Consider the following 13,974-nt stretch of genomic DNA (forward strand, 5'->3'; position numbering starts at 1 on the left):
TTTTTTCAAAAGAGAGAAGGAAAGAGAAATGTATGAGTGGGCAGATTGTGATCATCTAAACCTTATTTCCTTAGAAACCATAAGTAATCATGGACCTCCAGAATTCTGGAAAATATGAAAAACTCTCTGGAATGTTACAAATGGGAACATAGTATAAAGGGTAAAATATGTTCTAGTTTTATTATTTAGGTTCAGAGCAGTAGGGCTATGCAGCTAAATCTGGAATACATATGGGGAGGAGATTTGATTTTGGTGACTGGAAGCCAAAACATGGCCATTTCAAACCAAATTTCCTTCCTTCTGTACAGTTTTCTGAGGTAGGGTTTAATGTTTTCCCCGGAGAGAAAAATTAAATGTTTTCTTGAAGAGTATTTGTAAAACTGAAGTCTACATGCTTGTGACATCAAGTCACAAATGTAGTGCTATATTGCCCTGTGGGCATGGAAATTTCAAGCTCTTGAGTACACTATTATAATAAGTTTAAAATTCATTTTCTTGCAAACAGTGTAATTCCTGGAGACACTTTAGTTGTACATTGGTTTACAGATTGTTATCACAGTTGTGTAAAGAAAAGAAGAAAATATTTCTATTTCCAAACACCAGAATCAGGCTGACAGGCCTGTGCTCTCTTTGAGGGAGCAGCGGGGACTTCTGTTTTCCTCTGACTGTAAAACTGCTTTCCATCCCTTATGCAAAAGCATTAATCTTTGCTTAGAAACAAAGAAAAAATTCATTAAAATTCCTTGAGAATTTATCTCAGTATGCTTTCAAGTAACAGTTCTGAAATTATTTCACTAAAACAGGTTAAATTAAAAGAAAGATTTTACCTGGAAAAATAGCAATGACTTTTAGTCAGATACCCATGTCTGGCCTTGCTGTCACATTCAGGTTATGAGGCCATTGTCAGCATACTTGTCTGTTCCACGTATTTCAAGAAAACTGGGTTATAATAAATGGGGACAACTTGTGACAACATAATGTTTAGCTCACCAAAGCTATTTCTGCTTATTTGGGTTAGATGGTAGTGAATGGATTCCCCAGTTCATGTTTTTGCATCTTGAAAGCTCTGATTTCATTATGCTGGAGTAACTCCCCACAGACCAATATCTTGAATATCCCCTGTGAAGTTAATTTCATAGCTTTTCCTGGCACCTTGCTTCTGCATTTGCATCTGGGTTTATTTTGCCTTCACATAGTTATGAAAATTTCTATAATTTTTAATCTGCTTTTTTCCTTTTTAATGCTTTATTTTATTACTTCCTGGTCTTCCCAGTGAGTTGATGACTGATTTATCTTTTATCTGATATCCATTCATATGTCTGTGAATAACCCTGCTTCCTCTTGGTCTTTTCTGTCCATAAAAGCTTCTCCATATTTGAAGATGTTTGTTCTTAAACTCTTCCAAATTCAACAGTATTTTTTAAATTTGCCCCTATATTAATAAAGGAATAAAAAAAATCAAGGAAGATTGGAGATCGCTGTAGTGGCATAGTATATTTAACATGCTCTTTTTATTAACACTTCCCAACATAGTGCTTGATTTCTCTCTGACAGTCACAGTAACTTGAGTTTAGTGCATTAATAGTTTTAATCTTCCTCTCATTTAACTTGCTTATGTCCTTATAATGGTGATTTTGATTAAGTCTGGATCAATGTGAATAAATTTTCCTCATTTGATTCAAGTCATATTTATTTCTCTAAAATCCTGGGCTTCTGTGCAAAAAATCAGTAGTGAGTTTTAGCTATCTCTTTTGGCCCGTAAACAGACTTCAAATGCTAAGTTTTTGATGCTTATTTCAAGAAATACAATACATTTTAAAGGACTCAGTTCTTGAAAACTGTTAGAAAGTGCAAGCTATGAACGCCTGGCTTTGCTGACCTAAGGAGAGCTAGCTACACTGCTATGACGTGGTAGAAACATAAGCAAAGGTAGGGGAAACTGCTGGGATAGTGGGAAGAAGCTGGTAGCTGCTACCAGGAAGAAAATCACATGCAAAGACAGAAAAGCAGATCTAAGCTGGAACTAGCAGCAAGAGAAGTAGTTTTGTTGGAGCCGTGGCTGAAAGCTGAAACATTAGAGACTCCTCAGAACCTTTGACAGCAGTACGTGAACTCATAGGAACCTGCAGGACCTGGATAACACTTTGGACTGGATAACAGCAATTTATAACCTGAATTACTTACCCATGCTAATGAAGATGGAAATGAGCTTTCACATCCAACTCTTACAGGGTTCTACTGTATGTTCTTTAAAATGGATTTTCATTTTATCACCGATGGCAGGAAATTACCCAGCTCATAACTAGGATGGAATAAACCTACCTAATCCAGGTATGAAATGGCATTCTTTGAAAATAATGTTTTCCCCTAGCACTAAGTTTTTTGCAATCTGATTTATAGTACAGATTTCCTGCATGTCATTAACATAAAATGGATTGCTGAATAAATCTTCTGTTTAGGGCTTCTGCTAGACTAAAACCATCCACTTCAAGGATTGTCCATATCACATCAGTGAAAAAGATCTCATTACTTGTTTTAAAATTCTGAATTGGGACTGGCATTTTAGTCAGTCCCAAAATTTGTTCTGGTTCCTATGAGACAAATACTTAAAGGCTTGTCTTCATTTCCTTATCCTGGGTAGGATACTGGATATCCTGGGTGAGACTGGACTGGATAATAATGCATCAAAAAGACTGCTACAGGATTTCCTCAAGCAGATTTAAAGGTTCTTTCAAAACCTTCCACTATGGACAGTACCTTTTCCATTCTTGCCCCAAGTCTGCTTTTACAGCACAGCAACTGGTGTCTTACTGGTCTTCCAAAAATCAAATAAATGCTTCACACCTTTGCTTCAGCTTCATGCATCTCTACCCATTTCTTGCCTCTTGCTAAAACAAATAATTTGTGTTGTTATGAAAGTGCTCCTGCTCTAATTATGCATGCATGCTGATGATCATCTGTGATAAGATACTGTACAACTTTACAGTGCCACACACTAAACACAGCAGCATGCAGGAGCTCACATGATGGTCATTTAATATCCATGACTCACAGTCCACAGGACTAGGATTCCAGCCAGCTGGGATTTGTTCTAAGTGGCGTGAAATGACAAACAGTGCATGATATACAGCTCAGATACCAAACATGGTGGCCAAGCTTTTACAGAAACATGGCTCCTTGCCCTCTCCATTAAAAAAAAAAAAAAAAAAAAAAAAAAAAAAGAAAGAAAGGAAAATCATGCAATAGATTCACCCAATAACTACTGAATATTATTTTTCAAAATCTTATGAAAAATTAAGTGCCAAGATAAAGAGCATGGTATCTTGGCCTTTCTAGGTGGTTTCTGCACCCTCCCTGGTCTCTGGCTGTTTTCCCTTTGTTTAATTTTTCACTTTGAGTTTTATCAGTTTTGGAAACTGATAACTCCTCTAACTGTGCTTGTGATATCTCTCCCTGATTTTTGTATGTAAAACTGCAACTTATTTTCCCTGGCTTGATATTCAGCTGGGATGTTTTACAGTTGCAGAGTGCATGAGGGATTAGATGCTACTCTGTGATTCACCCAGTCCCTGAGGACAGCTATATAAAGATCATCCTCTTCCCCTTGGCCCCAGGGAAGCTAGGGGGCAGATTACGAACTAGCTGAAAAGACGAACACGTAAAGGAAAAAAAACTCACCGTCTGCAAAGAGGCTCCTGGAGCACACATTCCCCTGCTCTCACATTGTACAGAACTGGGAAAAAGTGCACTCCACTGCTCGCCTGCAGTTGGCATAGCCACAGACGGGCAGGGAGAACAAAGCCACTAAAAGTTCTCTTTCCCACATTGGGACTGCTGCTTTCACAGAAGTTTCTCAAGGTTCCTTTTCCAAGGAGAAGAAGATGATGGGAAAGGCAGGACCCAGAGACCCTGCTGTTTACAGATACTTTTTCCCTATGGCCTGGGAATCCTGAAATGTGATTGCCTTGTATGGGCAGGTTATTTTCAGCCACTCCCTTCATTATGTTCCAGTTAAACCCATGGCTCAAGTGGGGATTCTGTGCTGGAGAGATTTTGCACTGGCTCTCTGCCCGGGGATAGATTGCAGCAAGGGTAGACTCTTGACAGAAATAGGTGGATATGTGTGTAGACCTCCAAGTCTTGAAACAAGAATATCACTGCTAGAGGTCAAGGCTTGGCTTGCCAGTATTTCCCTCCTTTACTGAAGGCAGTTGATGCTCCCTTACCAGTGCTGGCTATTTTTGTTTGTAACAGTGTCACAGTGGTGGGGATTTTCTCATTTCAGACCATGTCACAGAAGTGACACAGCTTGGGATACTTTTGCCTCTGAGGCTTCATTAAGAAGTGCAAACTCTGCACTTTTATGCTGCAATTTCTTCTAGGTTACTTGTTTACAAGTAAGAAGTACCTCAATTTTTATAAAATATTTAATTGTATTTTTATGTGCTTTATCTGAGGCTTTAATATTTTAAAACTGTTATATTTTCCTCTGGAAACACTTGTCTTTCCTAATTTCTCAGAAAAAAATTTTGAAAAAAAAAAAAAGTCAAGATTATTGGGTTGCAGGGTTTTTTTGTCTTTTTTTAGCGGATATACAAAAGTTTTAGACGGCTTTTCAAAACACTCGGAATTATGGATTTAAATCCAAAAATTTCATATCTGGTCCTTTTCCATGGTTTTTATCGAAGAATCAAGATACGATTTGAAAAAAATGGAAGAAAGAAGGAACCTGAAGGCTGACAGCTATGACAACACCTGCCTCAGCTTTCTGAGTTCTGCATGGCACATTTAGTTATATTTATCCTTCTATTTTTGCATCACCATTTTGTCCCGCATCTCTCACATGCAGCAGGGTTTTGCTGCTTCAAAGTCTTTGTCAACTGTAAAGTCACTGTTCCATGTAGCTCGTTTAACATGAAAAGCCTTTCCAAAATGGGGGTTTGGCCTTTTTACAACTGGAGCAGTGTACTTTATTTTTTTTTTTTTCTATTTTTAATTAAGAATTTTGCTGCAGCACTATCTGGTATTACCATTGGATTTCCTAAAGCTTCACTGCCTTATCTTTTGTTTTTAATGTTCATTACATTCAAATGTTTTTTGTTTTAAAATATGTGTTGCTATTCATGTTACTGAGAGCAAATCCAAAGTGCCCTGTACAAGACGGTAATGAGATTGGTGATGATTCCCCGTTCCTCGGGGAATTATTTCAGCCTTAGATGGCACTTTGGGAATGCTCTGTCCTTGCACAAGAAATCTTCCCTTAGTTATAAGTAGATACTTAATACAGGGCAAGATTAAAATCCTTGACAAAGGTTGTAATGACTTCACTGGGTCAAGGATTTTACCACAGGATAGTGAAACAAAGAAATGAACAGAAATGAACAATGTAAGACACTGACTCCCTTGTGAAGGAAGATCACTTTTGGCATGGGTCTTGGACCTCAACCAAGCACTTTGTCTTCTGAAGTGAGAGTTGTAGCATGCATGAAAATGAATCCGTACCGTGCTACCTGTTGGACTGTTTGGATTGGTTTGTATTTTCTGGGCAATAATATACAAGGAAGAGAGGGGTGAGTCTGTGATCATTTCTCCTCTCTTAGCAGGTGACATTGGTAAGATGTGTTTAAAAATTTGTCAGTCTGGCCTCAATTTCTTTACTGACAGGCAGTCTAAGCTATGTTTGTTACAGATTGCTGGGCACTGAATCATTAGATATTTATCAGAACGCTGCAGTCACCTTTTGACAATAACTGTTGCTTTCCACCAGTTTCCATTGAGTTTTGGGCTATTCAAGAAACCATCTTGTGTCAGTTAGGCTCTGGAAGCTACTGATGTTTTCTGGTACAAATATAGGAACAATGGACATGATTATAATTTTCAATAAAATGTTGGATTACAAAGAACCTAACAGACTAAGGCATTTTGCAGAAGTGTTATCTTAACTCCTTAATGTCATATAATTGGGAGCGAAATGAATAAAATTAAAAAAAGATTAAAAATTAAAAAGAAAATAAAAGAAAAGAGGAGCTGCTTGGGTTTGGAATATTAATTTTTCTCTACCTAGCTCTATGGTTTATTTTTCCAAGGAGGAAAACATTTTAATTTGCAGTGTGTTGATTGGGGGGAAAAATGGTATTCAAAGCCTTATCCTCCATATTTCAAGGCTGGCAGTGCTTTCTTACTCAGTCTTCTGGTACGCTACCTCCCACAGCCCTGCAGATAAAAGCCTGAAACAAAGCACCTTGCTAATCTAATTCCCAACACTATCCCTCTCTGTGCATCAACTACTTGCCCAGTGTTCCTTCTTTCTACTGCCCTGCACAATTTCTTCTATCCTGTGAGAGGAGTACATGCAATTGTGTAGGTCTAGTTGATGTATGTTTCAGTTTGCTTTGCTTTATGGTTTGGGTGTGCTCACTCTTGTTTGTCACCATCTCCCTAGTCTGGTTCTCTGACCAGAGGCCATTGTTAGAAGTTCATGTCTACAAGGACATACTGGTTCCTGGTATTGGTAAAGTCAGGATCAGAAGATGTTCTGAGCACGTGCTTTGGAGAAGACATACGAAACTGCAGTGAAGTTGAAGGATCTGTTTCACATAACAAAATGTCAAAAGAGTCTGAAAGGCTTTTAAATGGGAAGTATTGTAGGAAACCACCTTCTTGTAGAAGAATGCCCCAATACAACTTGCTATCTTTTGCATCTTTATTTTAGCAGACAGAATGAAAAGAAGACAGATCTATTGTCTGCAGGAATCAAATTGTAGAATTCAGTGTCTCACTCCACTTGGACCTTGAAGATCTTAAAAAATAATTTAAGGCAAAAAGAAGGGAAAACTCATGATGCTGAGAGACATAAAATATTACAGTTTTGTAGATCAAATTTCTAGATGGAATCAGATTGATTTGTGTAGATGAATTTTCCAGGAAGGGAAATGAATGAAGAAATACCCAGCTTCAGAGATGGGATGAGGATGGGTGGGAGCTCATTTCACATTAAGTTCTGTATGTCCGTGTGAATGCTGGTTACAGTGACATAAGTGGTGGCACTAACTTTTTTGGGAGGTGGGAGATGGCACAGGGCCAGGCAATGCAAACAGCTTCAGCAGAACACTTCCAGGAGAAGAGAAAGTGACTGGTAGAAAACTCCTCTGTTGTCAGTCTGTGACCCGTGAAGACTGATAAACTTCTCTGCAGCTCTGTCCTGGTCTTTTCAGTGAAGAACCTTGCTTGCTTTCTCATAGTGGCAAAAGTAATTAAAAAAGGAATCAACTTCAGAGGAACATAAACCAAAAGTCTGTCTCTTTAATGATATCCCCTCCATACTTCACTACCAGGCATTCTGCTAATACCTGCTAATTCTATTCCTAATCAGGTCTATAGCTCACTAAAGGCTGTTTTATATCTAACATAGGTACATTTAATTGTTTTAATCCTTGTCTGAGAAAAGAGTCTGGGGCTATGGAAAGAGATTTTAGAAGAGACAGAAAGACATAGCACACAAGATACTGGAAGTTCAGTAGTTTTTTATCTTTGCTCTAAACCACCATGGAAGATGCCTGGAACTACACTACTTTGAACAGCAGTGGATTTTATAGAGACAAAGTTCAACATAGTCATAAGTATATTAACTTTCATTGTAGCTGTGTTTCCTGCAGTGTTTGAAAACTCAGAAAATTAGGGTCACTATGGTGTTGGCAGGATGGAATTATTAATCATTCTCACTTCCCAGTGCCCATCATGACTGAAACGAGGCAAAGAGAGCACCTGGCTGCTGGGGAGAGACAACCTCTGAAAAGCAGCTATATATGTATCTGTATGTATTGCCTCTTTTGAGGGCAAATGTACCTCTTTCAAATTTAGGCTGAAGTTTTTCAATTAAATAGGGTTCGATCAATTAATATTTAGTTGAAGGTATTTTACAAGCATTTTTCATTACTTTGTAATACAGGTGTCCCGTAGAATTCCTGTCTGAGTTGCTGGATTCCTGGCAAAGGAGGTCACTCATCACTCTGGTTTAAGGGAGATCCAAGTGGCATATTGCCAGATTTTGGGTTCCTCAGTGGAGTCTGAGGTTTCCCAAAACTGTAAATCTAAAGGCTCTTGGAGGAAAGAGGCTCTGAAAGCTGCAAGGTTCCCCATCACAGAAGGTCCTGCAAATCCTGGAGCTGGCTTCCAAGGACTGTAGCTGGAGCACATCCATGTAGTTATCACAGTATCATGAAATTCTCACAGTTGGGGTCTCTCAAGCTCCTGTACTATATTGTTTAACCCTTTAGTTTTTAATTTGGTGCCGTATTTTTTTTTCCAAATACTCATGTCCTAATACACTGACAGAGCTTGCACAAGACTAAATCAAGCCAAAAGAAAACATCTGGACATGTCAAAATGCGGATGAATGGAAGTCTCAGCTGGATTGTTCCATACAGTTTTGGATACCATGCTTCAGAAAATATGTGGTCCAAATGGATGTACTCTGCAGAGATTAAAAAGAATAACTGGAAACTGTGATCAGCAAGGAAAACAAAAGCAGAATTAGGTTTATTTAGTCTGAAAAAGAGAACTCCAAAGGAAGGCAGAAGAAATATTCCTTAGGTATGCACAGGCTTGCCGGGAAGTAATATCTTGTTGTCAGAGCATTCACAATGCATACGACAAAAGATAATGGACCTAAACTGCAGAAAAGGAGATTCATGGCCAAATCAAGGGGTAAAGTATGAAAGGGTACCCTAGCACTGAATTATACTGCCTGAGAAATCTGTAAATCTCCATCATTAAGTGAGATAGTTGCTGTTGTTTTAGGTAAGTATTTCTCACTTATGTCTGGATGTGGGTTAAAAGGAGGAACTAAGCTGATTTTTGAGAAGACTTCCAGCCATGTTTTCTATAATATGTTTTGGAAGTAGGGAAGGAGAAAAGCTTGGAGATGAAACCTGAAGAAACATCCAAAGATTATGATTTTTCACATTATTCTTTTATTGGCAAATACTACATATAAAAAGTAAAGGAATTACTTGTATCTTGCCTAATACATGAAGATTTCAAAAAGTAGCTGTCTGCTCTTCTGTTTTGACAGATGTGGTGAATAGATAGCCTTGTTACTATCTCTGTCCTTGCTCTGTTACTGAAAGAGCAGTTGAATAAAGTTATAATATTGATCTTCTAGTAGTTTTAGGTATTAACACTAAATAACACTGATAGCACTCAGGTAGTGTTGTCAACCCTGCAATGGACTCTCACTCTGATCTTGTGCAAGATTCAAAACATTTGTAATGCTCTTCTGCCTTACAGATGAGGCATAAGCTATTCAATACAGACAGTTTGGTTGACGTATTTAAAGAAAATATAAGATATTAGCATCTTAGTTATTAGTATTTTTAAGAATCCCCTAAAACCTCCTCTGTTTTCCTGTTTTTGCTTTTTCTAATAGAGGTTTTACAACCAGTAAAAGCTTGCTCCTTCCTTCCTTCCTTCCTTCCTTCCCTCCCTCCCTCTTCACCTAGTTTCAATGAGATCTGATAGAGGGTCAGAGATCTTCAGCATGCTCTGTTACTTGAAGTTTTATGAAATTAGGCACAGAGTAGGAAAGGACAATACTCCTAATCTTTATGGTGGGAGAAATGGATGCCTGGGTTATCCACCAGAGAAACTCTTGGAAAGGAGTTGTCATGATTGGTCAGCCACAGGAAATGCTTCCTGAAGGTAAGATGGGATCTTGCTCTGCAGCAAGGTTTTTGCTCCTGTATAGACTCAGTCTCTGGTCAATAATAAAGGCATAAAGAAAGTTTAAAAATCAGTTATCACAAGCACAAAAGCTGTTCAAGATTAAGCTGCATTAGTTAACAGGCTCGCACAACTACTTTTCTTGTGAAGAAACTCAGTTAAAAAAAAGTAATGATGAGAATCCTACGAGTGAATTTGAAAACAGCAAAAGCTGAGAAATCCAAAAGTAGATCTCTGTAATATTGCATATAAACCATGTATTTTGAAAACACTAAAAATATAGTATTTTGTGCTAAATTTTATTATGATTGTTTTAAAAATCTATTGCAATTCAAAGCCTTTAATGTTCCTCCTTACCTCCCTTTAGAGTTTGTTGCTGGCTTTTCTGGATATGAGGAAAGCAAATGTTGCAGACGATGACATAGAGGGTGACAAAGAGGGTGGCTGCCTCTTCTCTTGGGCATGGTCACTACAGATTGGTGCTAACCATTATTTGCTCTTTTTTCAAATCTTCTGGGGCAAAACAATTAGACAGGACACATCTGACTCTGTCTGACACTTCTGTGGCATGGACCAAACTGGAACAGCTGGGGCTTCTTATTTTGTGGGGTGAACTGATGCCTAAAGAGGCTGACCTGGAACAGAGTCTAGACAGAGTTAAAGGAATGAAGTAGGTATTTATTAAAAAGCCTTTAAAGGATTCACCTTTGGTAACACAAGAGTCTGGCCATGGCTCTACCCAAGGTGGACAACAGGTCACGAGTTTTCACACTTTTATAAACTTTGGTCCATTTACATGCTGGGGTTAATTGTCCAATTACAGCTTTAGGTTATGAAGTCCCATCTTCTCAGTTTGCTTTCCTCAATTCACTCTTGTTTATACTTCTTGAGCCTAAATCTGCAATGGTGTCCTTTGTTCTCAAGATGGAAAAGGATTGTTTTGTCTAACTACCCTGTGAAGAGAACTTGCTAACATTTTATATGAAGTTCAGTCACACACTAAACCAGTACACAATCTAAAAAATATGAAAGCTAAGGATTAAGACATCATTTTCCCCCTTTAGAGGCTTGACAAGGCCTTTACCTTGTTGAGTCTCTATTCTAAATATCTGCTAATGATAGGTATTTAATAACAGATCTAACAATAGTAACTAACAATAATAATAAATATCTAACAACAGATAAATATCTAATAGTAAATAAACATCTTTGGCTCAGTCCAAGGTTCCTTGGTACTTTTTCACCTCTCCTGTTGCATATATCCTAGAAAAACTTTGTCAGGGTCCTAACTGCATTAAGGAGTCTTAGCTGCTCTCATCAAACTCCCATAGGGCCTCCACCCACATGTTCTGCTCTGCAGCTCCACTGCAGCTCAGTCTCTGCTGAGCTCTGCTCTAGCTCCAGCTGTGTTTTGTCCATGCCTGGCCATGGCCCCTGCTCCTAGCTTGACATGGGACCTGCCGTGTCACTATGGACTTGCCTGCTGATCATGAGAATGTGTTTGACTCTGGCTACTGCTGTCAGAGCTGGCCTGGCCCTGACTTGATGATTTGCATATAAATGTCACTACAAAATGCTTGGGACTACAGGAATCCTCACTTCTCAAAGATACACAGCTGTGGCTTGTCTTAAATGGATTGAGGTGTTTCCACAATCTGACTTCTCTGTCCCTTTTGTGAGAAAAATTAGCCTCAAAATTAGATCAAGCAAAACATTGTTAGTTTGGTTCAGCCTGTGCACATGGATTTGCTCTTATCATTCATTCTTTCACACCCAAAAAATCTTGGCTAAAATCAGATGTCTACCTGCACATAATGGTTTTTACACATGTGGGATAGCACACTGCTGCTAAGGTATGGCTTGCTGTTGCTAAACCCTTCCCCAAGGAATGGAACTATCCTGGCAGGAGACAGTGGTACTTACAGTCCCTGAATTTCAGTTTTAGGGGGAGGAAAGGAGAGAGGGAAGGAGAGCTGGGTGTTGTTGCTCTCTGCTTCCCTGTGCACAGCACATATTTCTGCATGGATTTCCAGCAGCAGTCATTGATGATCGCATCAGCAGTAATGTCCCTTGACGCTTGCAATCCTTAAGGAGTCCAGGGACGGTAGCACTGCATGGAAATGGGGCTGGAAGCGGGAAGGAATGCTGGTGACAGGCGAGTAGAGAGCAGAAGAGCTGCTCTGTCTGTGGAGAAATTCTATCCAGCCTAGCACTTTTTCTCTGATGAGCCAGCAGCAGATCCTGCAGAAGAACTGAGGAACTGGCCATTTCTGGAGTGACTCCTCCCTTGTTACATCCTTCCTTTCTATCTCTAGCAGTCCCTGGGCTAGAGACTTGCTGGTCAAGAACCCAGGTTGTTCTGTCTGAAGACTCCCGATGGACATGACCACTGTTCCTATGCTTTGGGGCAACCTAATTTCAGCCTTCCAGTACCTGAAGGGAGCCTAGAAGAAAGATGGAAAGGGACCTTTTACATGAGCATGTAGTGATAAAACAAGGGGAAATGGTTTCTAACTGAAAGAGATTAGAACTTAAGAAGAAATTTGTTACTGTCAGGGTGATGAGGCACTGGAACCGGTTGCCCAGAGAAGTTGTGGATGCCCCATCCCTGGAAGTGTTCAACGCCAGTTTGGATGGAGCTCTGAGCAACCTGGACTTGTGGAAGGTGTCCCTGCCCATGGCAGAGGCCTTGAAACTAGATTACTTTTAATGTCCCTTCTAACCCAGGCCATTTTATGATTCTATGTTTCTGTGTTCATTGTCTTTCAGAGAAGTTTATTATGGTTGCCTAGCACAGGGTAACACCATTATGCATAATTTCAATATGCATTGTGCAAATCTATCCTCTTTATTTTCCATGCAAGGTCTTCCCTTCTGGAAGGGAAGGACTGTGGAAGATTACTGGAACAAGTAATCTTCCATAGCTGATGGAGGTAACTTCACTGTACTTCTGAATTGCCAGTTGAGCTACACACACAGTGGGTAGAAGCCCAGCTTGGTTGTTTCACTTTGCCATGAACTTCCCAATCTAGGAGCTCTGATTCCTGTAGTTTTCCCACTGAAATACCACAGAAGATTATCTGACTAGCCGTGCTTCTGTAGACAAAACCAGATCCAGATCAACTGCTCTTTTGAGCAGGCTGAAGCTCGGTTGCGTATTTAAAGTTGCATGGATAAATGTGCTGACTCGGTTATTTATCTTTATATATGGATTATATGGATTTATAAATTCTTTATTATTTTATTTATTATTTTTATTTAATGTACTGTTTCTGAAGGTTTTCCACAGCAGCCAGTGTTACTTGATTTGTACTCTCCACCTCTTCCAGTAAAACCCTACCAGATGACAGTGGAGAAAGGAGGAATTTTATGAGGTTATTTTCTGCTATCTGGAGATAGGCATGACTTCCATTATGCTGTTTCTGTAAGATCTGCAATTTCCAGTCATAGGAATTGCTTGTGTGACTGTCAAGCCCGTTGTGTATTCAGATAAGAAGGATAGTGGTTCTCTGGAACAAATATGGTTTTTTTAGGATGACATAACAAGTGGTACCATCACTCTCAGTGTCACTGAACAACTTTTAAGTGTCATCCTTCCTGGCACCCACAGAGATGGAGGATGAGGTTTACTATTTAACAGCTGTTGGTGACCTTCTTTGCTCACCAGTCTGGAGTCAATGATGTTCTAATACTCTTGTTTACCTGGCAGCTGATGTTCTAGAGGCAAAACAAATTTTGGTCGGTCCCCTGGGCTGGCTTCCAATGGCTTAATAAAATGTTTCTTCATTGGCCTATATTCTGTTCTGATCAATAAAGCCCCATGGACTTTGCTTCTCTGTGATCTCATTTTTCTCCTTGCAATTTCCCAGCTAATTCTTTAACTGGTCCATAACTTGGTTGCAATCCTTTTGGCAAAAATTGAATTAATAAAGATGCGTCTCTCAGATATGTGTTTCAAACAATTAAACTTTGCCTCAGATTTTTATTTCAAACTCCTAAAAGAAAGTATTTTAACAATGACAGAATTACAAGAAAAATACCTAAGAAAATTAGTTTTCATTTTGGTAACAGTGAAGAATACTTTTAACTTAATTATTTTTCTTTGTATAGCAGTCTACGTCAGCCTTGGGAAATGGTTGAACTAAGGACATTTCCTGTCAATTCGAAGATGGGTTTGAGTTGAATTAAATCACCACTTAGAATTCCACCTTAAATTCTACAAAGATGGCACTTGCTTAAGGTTCTGAAGATGGG

The 13,974-nt window shown here is 39.1% G+C and overlaps 1 long non-coding RNA gene across 1 annotated transcript; it reads left to right on the plus strand.

The window, feature by feature from the left end:
- Window positions 1-1,996: 1,996 nt before the first annotated feature.
- Window positions 1,997-3,221, plus strand: LOC121337812. Its single transcript, XR_005952948.1, has 2 exons — window positions 1,997-2,331; window positions 2,642-3,221. It is a non-coding gene; the product is annotated as an uncharacterized LOC121337812 (long non-coding RNA).
- Window positions 3,222-13,974: the final 10,753 nt, after the last annotated feature.

This window comes from Onychostruthus taczanowskii, unplaced genomic scaffold (assembly GCF_017590055.1).
Source record: "Onychostruthus taczanowskii isolate IOZ18803 unplaced genomic scaffold, ASM1759005v1 scaffold29, whole genome shotgun sequence".
Classification (NCBI taxonomy): Eukaryota; Metazoa; Chordata; class Aves; order Passeriformes; family Passeridae; genus Onychostruthus; species Onychostruthus taczanowskii.